This window comes from Pteropus vampyrus, unplaced genomic scaffold (assembly GCF_000151845.1).
Source record: "Pteropus vampyrus isolate Shadow unplaced genomic scaffold, Pvam_2.0 Scaffold70, whole genome shotgun sequence".
Classification (NCBI taxonomy): Eukaryota; Metazoa; Chordata; class Mammalia; order Chiroptera; family Pteropodidae; genus Pteropus; species Pteropus vampyrus.
The window spans coordinates 8,042,790-8,049,911 of NW_011888851.1; the positions used below are offsets into that span (position 1 = coordinate 8,042,790).

General features: G+C 42.7%; 1 long non-coding RNA gene across 1 annotated transcript in view; it reads left to right on the forward strand.

Moving 5' to 3' along the window:
- LOC111740920 overlaps nucleotides 1-7,115 on the forward strand; it is a 25,900-nt gene extending 18,785 nt beyond the window's left edge. Inside the window, exons 2-3 of the long non-coding RNA XR_002780809.1 lie at nucleotides 908-987; nucleotides 7,010-7,115. This is a non-coding gene — a long non-coding RNA (uncharacterized LOC111740920). The remainder of the gene's footprint in view (nucleotides 1-907; nucleotides 988-7,009) is intronic.
- Nucleotides 7,116-7,122: the final 7 nt, after the last annotated feature.

Below are 7,122 nucleotides of genomic sequence, written 5' to 3' on the forward strand. Positions count from 1 at the left end.
TTTTCTTCCCTCTTAATATACCCAGCAAGTATCATCTGTAGTATACATCAGGTACTCCCCGACCACCCCCCCCCCCCATTTAGGACTGATGCCTTGGGAGACTATGGTTTAGTGGTTATGAATGAGGGGTCTAGAGTCAGAGGGCCAAAGTATGAATCTGGCTCTAATACTTATTAGCTGTGCAACCTTGGGAAAATTACTTAACCTCTCTGGATCTCAGTTTCCTCAACTACAAACTAGAGATGCTAGCAGCACTTACCTCTTAGGGCTGTTGCGAAGATAAATGTGTAAAGGCAAGTGGAACAGTACCTGATACATGAAAGAAACACTCAGTAAATTGACTCCATTGCCAGCTCTAGGGGTAAGCCCTGACTGGCCCAACTTGATCAACATAATTCCATTCATCTTTCTAGAGTGATTGAGTTAGAGATAGGTACAGGAATTTGACTAGTCCAGAGGGACTTTCAGGACTGAAGTTTGATGATGTGGTCTCAGATGTGAAGCCTGGAACTGCTAGAGCCATTTTTTTTTTACTAGCAGGAAGCCAGAGTGAGAACAAAGCTGACATATGTAGTAAAGCAGAGCTGAGAAAATCAAAGAGAACTAGAACCAGAGGGCTGATCAAGTATCTCTTGAAGTTCCCCCAGTTTCTGGAATTGTTCATGGCTTGAGCTGATTTAAAAAATGTAGTATTTAAGCTACTTTGTTGTTTTTTTTTTTTCATTTGCAACTGAAAATATACTAATCAATACTATATATTATTATTATTGCCTTTCCATGTATTTCAATCTTTTGTCATTAGATTGTAATGTCCTTTGAAAAAGAAGCTAACTTACTGAGCTCCATGTTGCCATGCCACCTGTTTCAGTTCTGTCACACAGCAGGTTCTCATTCACCTGCTTTTCAGGCCACGATATTCATTTCTTCCTGGGATCTATGGACTTTGAGCATCTTTGAGGAAGGAAGAGAAGGTGGCCAGAGTGCCAGGTAGGGTGGTCCTATGCTGCTTTTTCACCTTCTTACTGTGCTATAATAATAGGAAAGTAAAATATTTCATTGATTAGCTAATCCTTCTTGAGCACTAGGCACTGTACATGCAGAATTATCTTTTTTCCTCTCAGTTACCTATAGCTACTATTATTATGCTCTGAGTTACAGATGAGAAACTGATGCTTAGAAATGTTATTTAAGTTGTGTAAGTTGCACAGCTGCTACATATCATAATTCAGAATCCCAAACTCAAATTACTGTATTACCATCTTTAAATTCTCATTGCACTTTACAGAAAATAAAACTAGAACTCTTAAACAATGCATTATGGATGAGGCTTACATATAAAAGATGATGCAAAACTCTATCAGACCCATGCTATAAAATAGGGTTTGGAGTAATGTCGAGAAATTGGTAAATAAATGTATGTTAACTTCAAAGAAGTATTTAAAGTATGTATGAGTTTTTTAATGATTTCTCACTTTCCAACATTTTCAGATAACCCACCACCTTCTCATCACATCAGAGAGATCTTTACTTTGGGGCTTTTTTTTTTTTTTTGGAATAAGAGTTTAAAAACCTGAACAGAATCATGTCAAACATACTGTTCTGTAACTTGATTTTTTTCAGTTAACAATAATCTCCAAGAGTCTTTTTATCTCAGCACACATAGATCTGTTTCATTCACTGTAAATGCAGAATGGTTTTTCTTTTTCTTTTTCTTTTCTTTTCTTTCTTTCTTTCTTTCTTTCTTTCTTTCTTTCTTTCTTTTTTCCTTTCTTTTTCTTTCTCTCTCTCTCTCTCTCTCTCTCTCTCTCTCTCTCTCTCTTTGTTTCTTTTTTTGCCAATCAAACCAAAAGTTTATTTGGGGCCTTTAGGAATTCAAATTCTTTTTTTAACCATTTTTTTTTTATTAAAAATCATGGGGGTGAGAAGACTGTTCTTCAGTAATAAAAACATATTATATCATAATTTAACCACTTCCTACAATTAATAGGCATACCTTTCCTCACCGATTTTTTGCTTTTATAAATATTGTTCCATCAAGCATCGTTGTACTTTGCTTTCCTGTGCATTCGAATGTCCAGAGGAAGAGAAAAATATTGAGGTCTTGATTCTATAAATTAAGTGGTCCAAGATAGAAAATTAACATTTTGAAGTCCTTGTCTTCAACAACCTTATAGTCTACAGGGGAACAGACATATACACACATAGCTTTCACTTTAATATAAGAGAGATGAAGATAGGAGTCACCTCAATGTTTGGGGAGTGCAGGAAGAGGGAGACTGTCGGGTTGAGACTGAGAAATCTGCATGGAGGAGGTGGCACTTGAGTCCGAAGTTGGAGGATGGGAAGGCTCGGATGCTTGGTCTGCTCATCTTTCTATCATTGCCTGGCAACGTGCTAGTTATTCAGGTGGATTCAGTTAGACCATTTGGTTGAATGAGTAGTGACAGAGATAGACAGGAAGGGTGCTCTGGGCAAAGAAGACAAAGCCTACAAACAAAAGTGGAAAGTGCTCAGTATGCTCAGAGCCCCAGGAGCTGGTGGTGTGGCTGGAGTATCTGGAGCATTGGTCACTTCAAAGGAGCAGGGAAGGAGGGGAGAGGTGGAGAGATGCCAGGGGCATGGACTAAAAAGCACCCAGGAAGGATTCAGATTTGCGTGGAAAAGAATTTTTCTTCAGGGTGTGTGATCAAGTTTCGGCACAGAATTTAAGAACAGAGCAGATAACTCTCTGATTGAGATGATATGAGCAAGGTAGATAGATCCATGTTCTTTATAAGGGATCCAGTAGCCCCAGGTTTTACTGAATCTGTTCCTATCGCAGTCTCTATGCTTCACTTTTGGGGGTTGTTTCTGCCTTGAATCCAAGGGAAATAGTTATGTAGAAGAAAAACTACAAAGTTTTAGGGGAAAAAAATAACCTACTTTTAGCTGCCACAGTGTCTACATCCATAAAAATTCTTTCCATGCCCCATGAATTTCAACATGTAGTTTATCTTGTTTGTTCCATAAAACATCAGATGCGACTTTAATGGCTTAACCCCAAAAAGATAACTTGACAGACATCAAACATTCAGCAGCATTCCAAATAACCTTTTGCTGGAGCCTGCCTTCTACGGGGCCATGTGGATGTCAGCCTCACACAACTTGAGTCACGCTGACATAGTTGGCATGCCTGGATTGCAATGGAATCTCAGGGGTACCAATCACAGGCCAGAGAGAAACCATTGGTTGGAAGAAACAATGCAAGTGTTCACATCTCTGAAGAAGGAGGGGTGTTAATGGTGACGGGAATGACAATTGCAGCCAGAGGAGGACGCTGACCCCAAAGCAGGATGGGCATATGTCAGTGATGCTGAGCCACTGAGCAGGAGCATTCCAGGGGCTCAGGCCATGGCCACACCCTTCTCCAGAAAAATTAATCAGATACCAGATTTTCCCTGAAACTACTTCCGTAACCGAATCCCCTGCTCTTTTCAGGGGTTCAAGAAATCCAGAGTTGATAACAGTGACCGAAAGTTGTTAAGCACTAAGACCTACCAGATGCTGTCCTAGGTGTCTTACAAATAATTCTTTCGATGCTCACAACTCCATGGTGAAGTAATTTTCACAATCTCTATTTTATGAAGGAAGAAATTGAGGCCACGAAAGAGTCAGAAACTTATCTGAATCCCACGGCCAGCCACTGGCAGAATTGGGACCTGAACTACTGTCTTTCAAAAGCCAAAGCCTAGGCTCCTGACCACTGCACTCAAAGTCATGTGGCTGATTCATGTTAACTGTGCCACCCACAGCAGCCACCCTCCCAGATGGTGGAACTCTGTGGGTGAGCAACTAGAGAAAAATTCTAAGAGATTCTTTTTACTCTCCTGGTTTCCTGGGGGTCCGGTAGGCATGTTTAAACATGCTGTTTATTCAGCTCTGGTTTACCTCAGTGATTGTGCTGTGCAAGACTCCTGGCTAGACACGGTGAGGGAAAGCAAGGATGTCCCCCATGTGGCGATTCTCTGGAGAGGCTGCGGACTGCAGGCAGTGTTGCAGCTGCCTGCATTTGGGAGGCTGGGTTGCAGGTCTTAGATCTCTAATGCGTTCGGTCATTACTTTCAAGCCAGAGTCTTTCTCCTTTCTTTTCCCTCCCTTCCTTCCTTCTTTCCTTCTTTACTTCTTTCCTTCCTTCCTTCCTTCCTTCCTTCCTTCCTTCCTTCCTTCCTTCCTTCCTTCCTTCCTTCCTTCCTTCCTTCTTTCTTTTTCTTTCTTTTCTTCCCTTCCTGTCTTTCCTTTCTTTCAAAAAAATTTTTTTTATGTAAACTTTTTTCTGACTTACTATACATAAGTATGGTGCTAAATCATTAACAGGAAACTATGAGCGTGGGGTATCTCTTTGATCCTCCCACAGTTGAATGAAGTAGGTAATGTTTTTATTTCCATTTCAAGAAGATGAAGATTGAAGCTCAGAGAGGTTAAGTGGTGTCTCCTGTGTCTGTGTCCCGCCCTCTTAACCACGATAACAATGACAACATAATACTACTGATGCCCTCACTCTGTATGAGGCACTGTTTCAAATACTTCTTTTATAGTAACTCACTCAGTCCTCACAACAGCATTATGATAGGATAACTACTGTTATTCCTGTTTAACAGATGCCTATACTGAGGCACAGAAAAGTTATGTAATTTGCCCAAGTTCGTCCAGCTGGCAAGTGCAGAGCTGGGATTATATAATCTTTTACTGTTTATATTTTGTGATAAAATAAGAAGACGTTTTTCAGTTTTTGTCTTATTTTTCACTTGAAATCTCCTGTGATGGCCCAGAGTGGGATGCCAGGGTACTGAGAAGAGAGTCTGAGCTGAATTGGGAAAGGGTGCCAGTGACCACGTCCCTGCAGCTCTGGAGATGGAGGGAGGTAGAGAGGGAGATGAGACAGCAGCCACAAGCCTGGGCTTTGGCCAGGGAAGGCCTCAAAGCCCACTCGCGGGTTGGCACCCACATGCTGGGCAGCATACGACGACGAGTCGTGGCTTCTATGAGACCAGCAGAACATGGTCCTTGGGAGAGAGAAAGCCAGAGGGAAGAGCTGGCACGGCCTCAGGCTTCAGATCTGAGAAGGGCTGTTCTGTGGGATAAGGGGTGTGTAGGCAGCAGCTCTCCCAAGAGCCAGGCAAGAAAAAGTAGGTTTCTGTTTGGGCAGCAACAAGGGATTTCAGGGAGAAGGAGGGACACACATTCCCAACAGTGTCCAGTGTTCAACCCATGGAGAGGTGGCCATGGGCCTGTGCCTCTAGAGAGAAGAGACGGGTCATACTTAAGTCGACCTCTTCATTATCTCTGCCCTCTAACCTTCTGAAACCCTATCCATCTTTGAAGCCCTGGCTCCAGTGCCACCTCCTTCATGGAGCCCTTTCTGACCTACTATCCCCACACACCCATAGAACTCACAGTTCTATTCAGGAGAAAGCCTAGGTACTCTGAGGTTCAGGCCAGTCCATGTTCATTCAGGGCAGGGGACCCCAGTGGACTGAGGCTCAGACCAGTCACTTGGGTGATATTAGCCTCAGACACTCTGAAAGCCAGCCCAGTCAGTCCCAGGAACTCTTCCCATAATAACCCCATTCTGCCATTCATTTGGTCTTGGATGCTGGATGTCTTGCCAGCTGTCTGGGTATGGTGTCTCCTGGTGTTAGCAGATTCTCGCATGAATACATCTCTCAGATGCTCAGACAACACTTACTGAGCACTTACTGTGTAACAAGCACTATTGTAACTGCTGTTCTGGGATTATCTCATTTAATCCTCCCAACGACCCTATAAATCCATGTTGTTATTATCAACATGTCACAGAGAAAGAAAGAGAAGACCAAGTCCTTGGCAGCTAAGGAGCAAGATGGGACTTGAACACAAATGTTGAAATCCCAGGCATCAAAGTGGGGGACAAGTCAGAGATAAACTAATAAATGCTGGCTTATTGAATGTCCAAAGATGTTTATGGTCTGCCTTTTCAATGATCAATGAGTTAGGGTGCTTTCGAGAGGACAAAATAGTATTGAATTCTTGCCAGACAGATTCGTGTACTTCTTAGAAGTGAGATTTGCAGCCAGTGTCTTAGAAAATTTTATTCCAAGACTTTAGAGTAGCTGTGATTAAAATATATATATATCTTTCATCCCTGTTCCTGACACAACTCCTAAATCCTTTGGAATTTTTTAGGTAATAGAAGTGATTGGAGGGTCTTTTTTTTATATGAGGCCACTCTTGGTGGGCCCCTAGAAAGCTTGAGGATGAGGCGGCTGGTGACCAGAAAGACCACAACATGATTAAAGAGATGGAACTGTGAGCTCCACCCCCAGCCTCTGGGGAGGAGTGAGAGGCCGGGGATTGAGTTAATAACCAGTGGCCAACGATGTAATGAACCGTGCCTGCCTGGGGGTGCATGCCACTCCACAGGGACAGAAGCGCCTGCACTCAAGATCTTTCCAGACCTCATTCTATGTACCTCTTCATCTGTTAATTTGTATCTTTTATAATATCCTTTAAAATAAACTGGTGATAGTAAGTAAACTGTTCCTGAGTTCTGCGAGCCCCTCTAACAAATTATCAGACCTGAGGAGGGTGTTGTGAGAACCACTGAATTTATAGCTAGTCAGTCAGGAGTATAGGTGACAGCATGGGGCTTGTGACTGGCATCCAAAGTGGGGACGGCCTTGGGGCCTGAGCCTTTAACCTGTGGGGTCTATGTTAATTCCAGGTAGTTAGTGTCAGAGTTCAGTTGAATTGTAGGACACACAGTTGGTACCCAGAGAGTTGGAGAATTGGTTGGTGTGGAGAAAAAGCCCATACATTTGGTGTCGGAAGTGTTGCGAGCAAATAGTTCATAGTAGCAAAGAGAAACATGAGATATAGGTGGGAATGAAGGGTTCAGGGCACCAACCCATTTCACTACAACCTAGATTGATTGACTCAGCCGATCGGAAACACTTCGTTAACTGCTCTGCTTTCTTCTGTCTTCCACTTGTAGGAGACTCAAAGGTTAAAACTGGCTCTTACAAGGATCGAAGTTGAAAGCGTCCCTTCCAGAAGATGCCATGGCATCAGTCTAGACTCAACTTGATGTCTGCTCTCTCTGTCTAC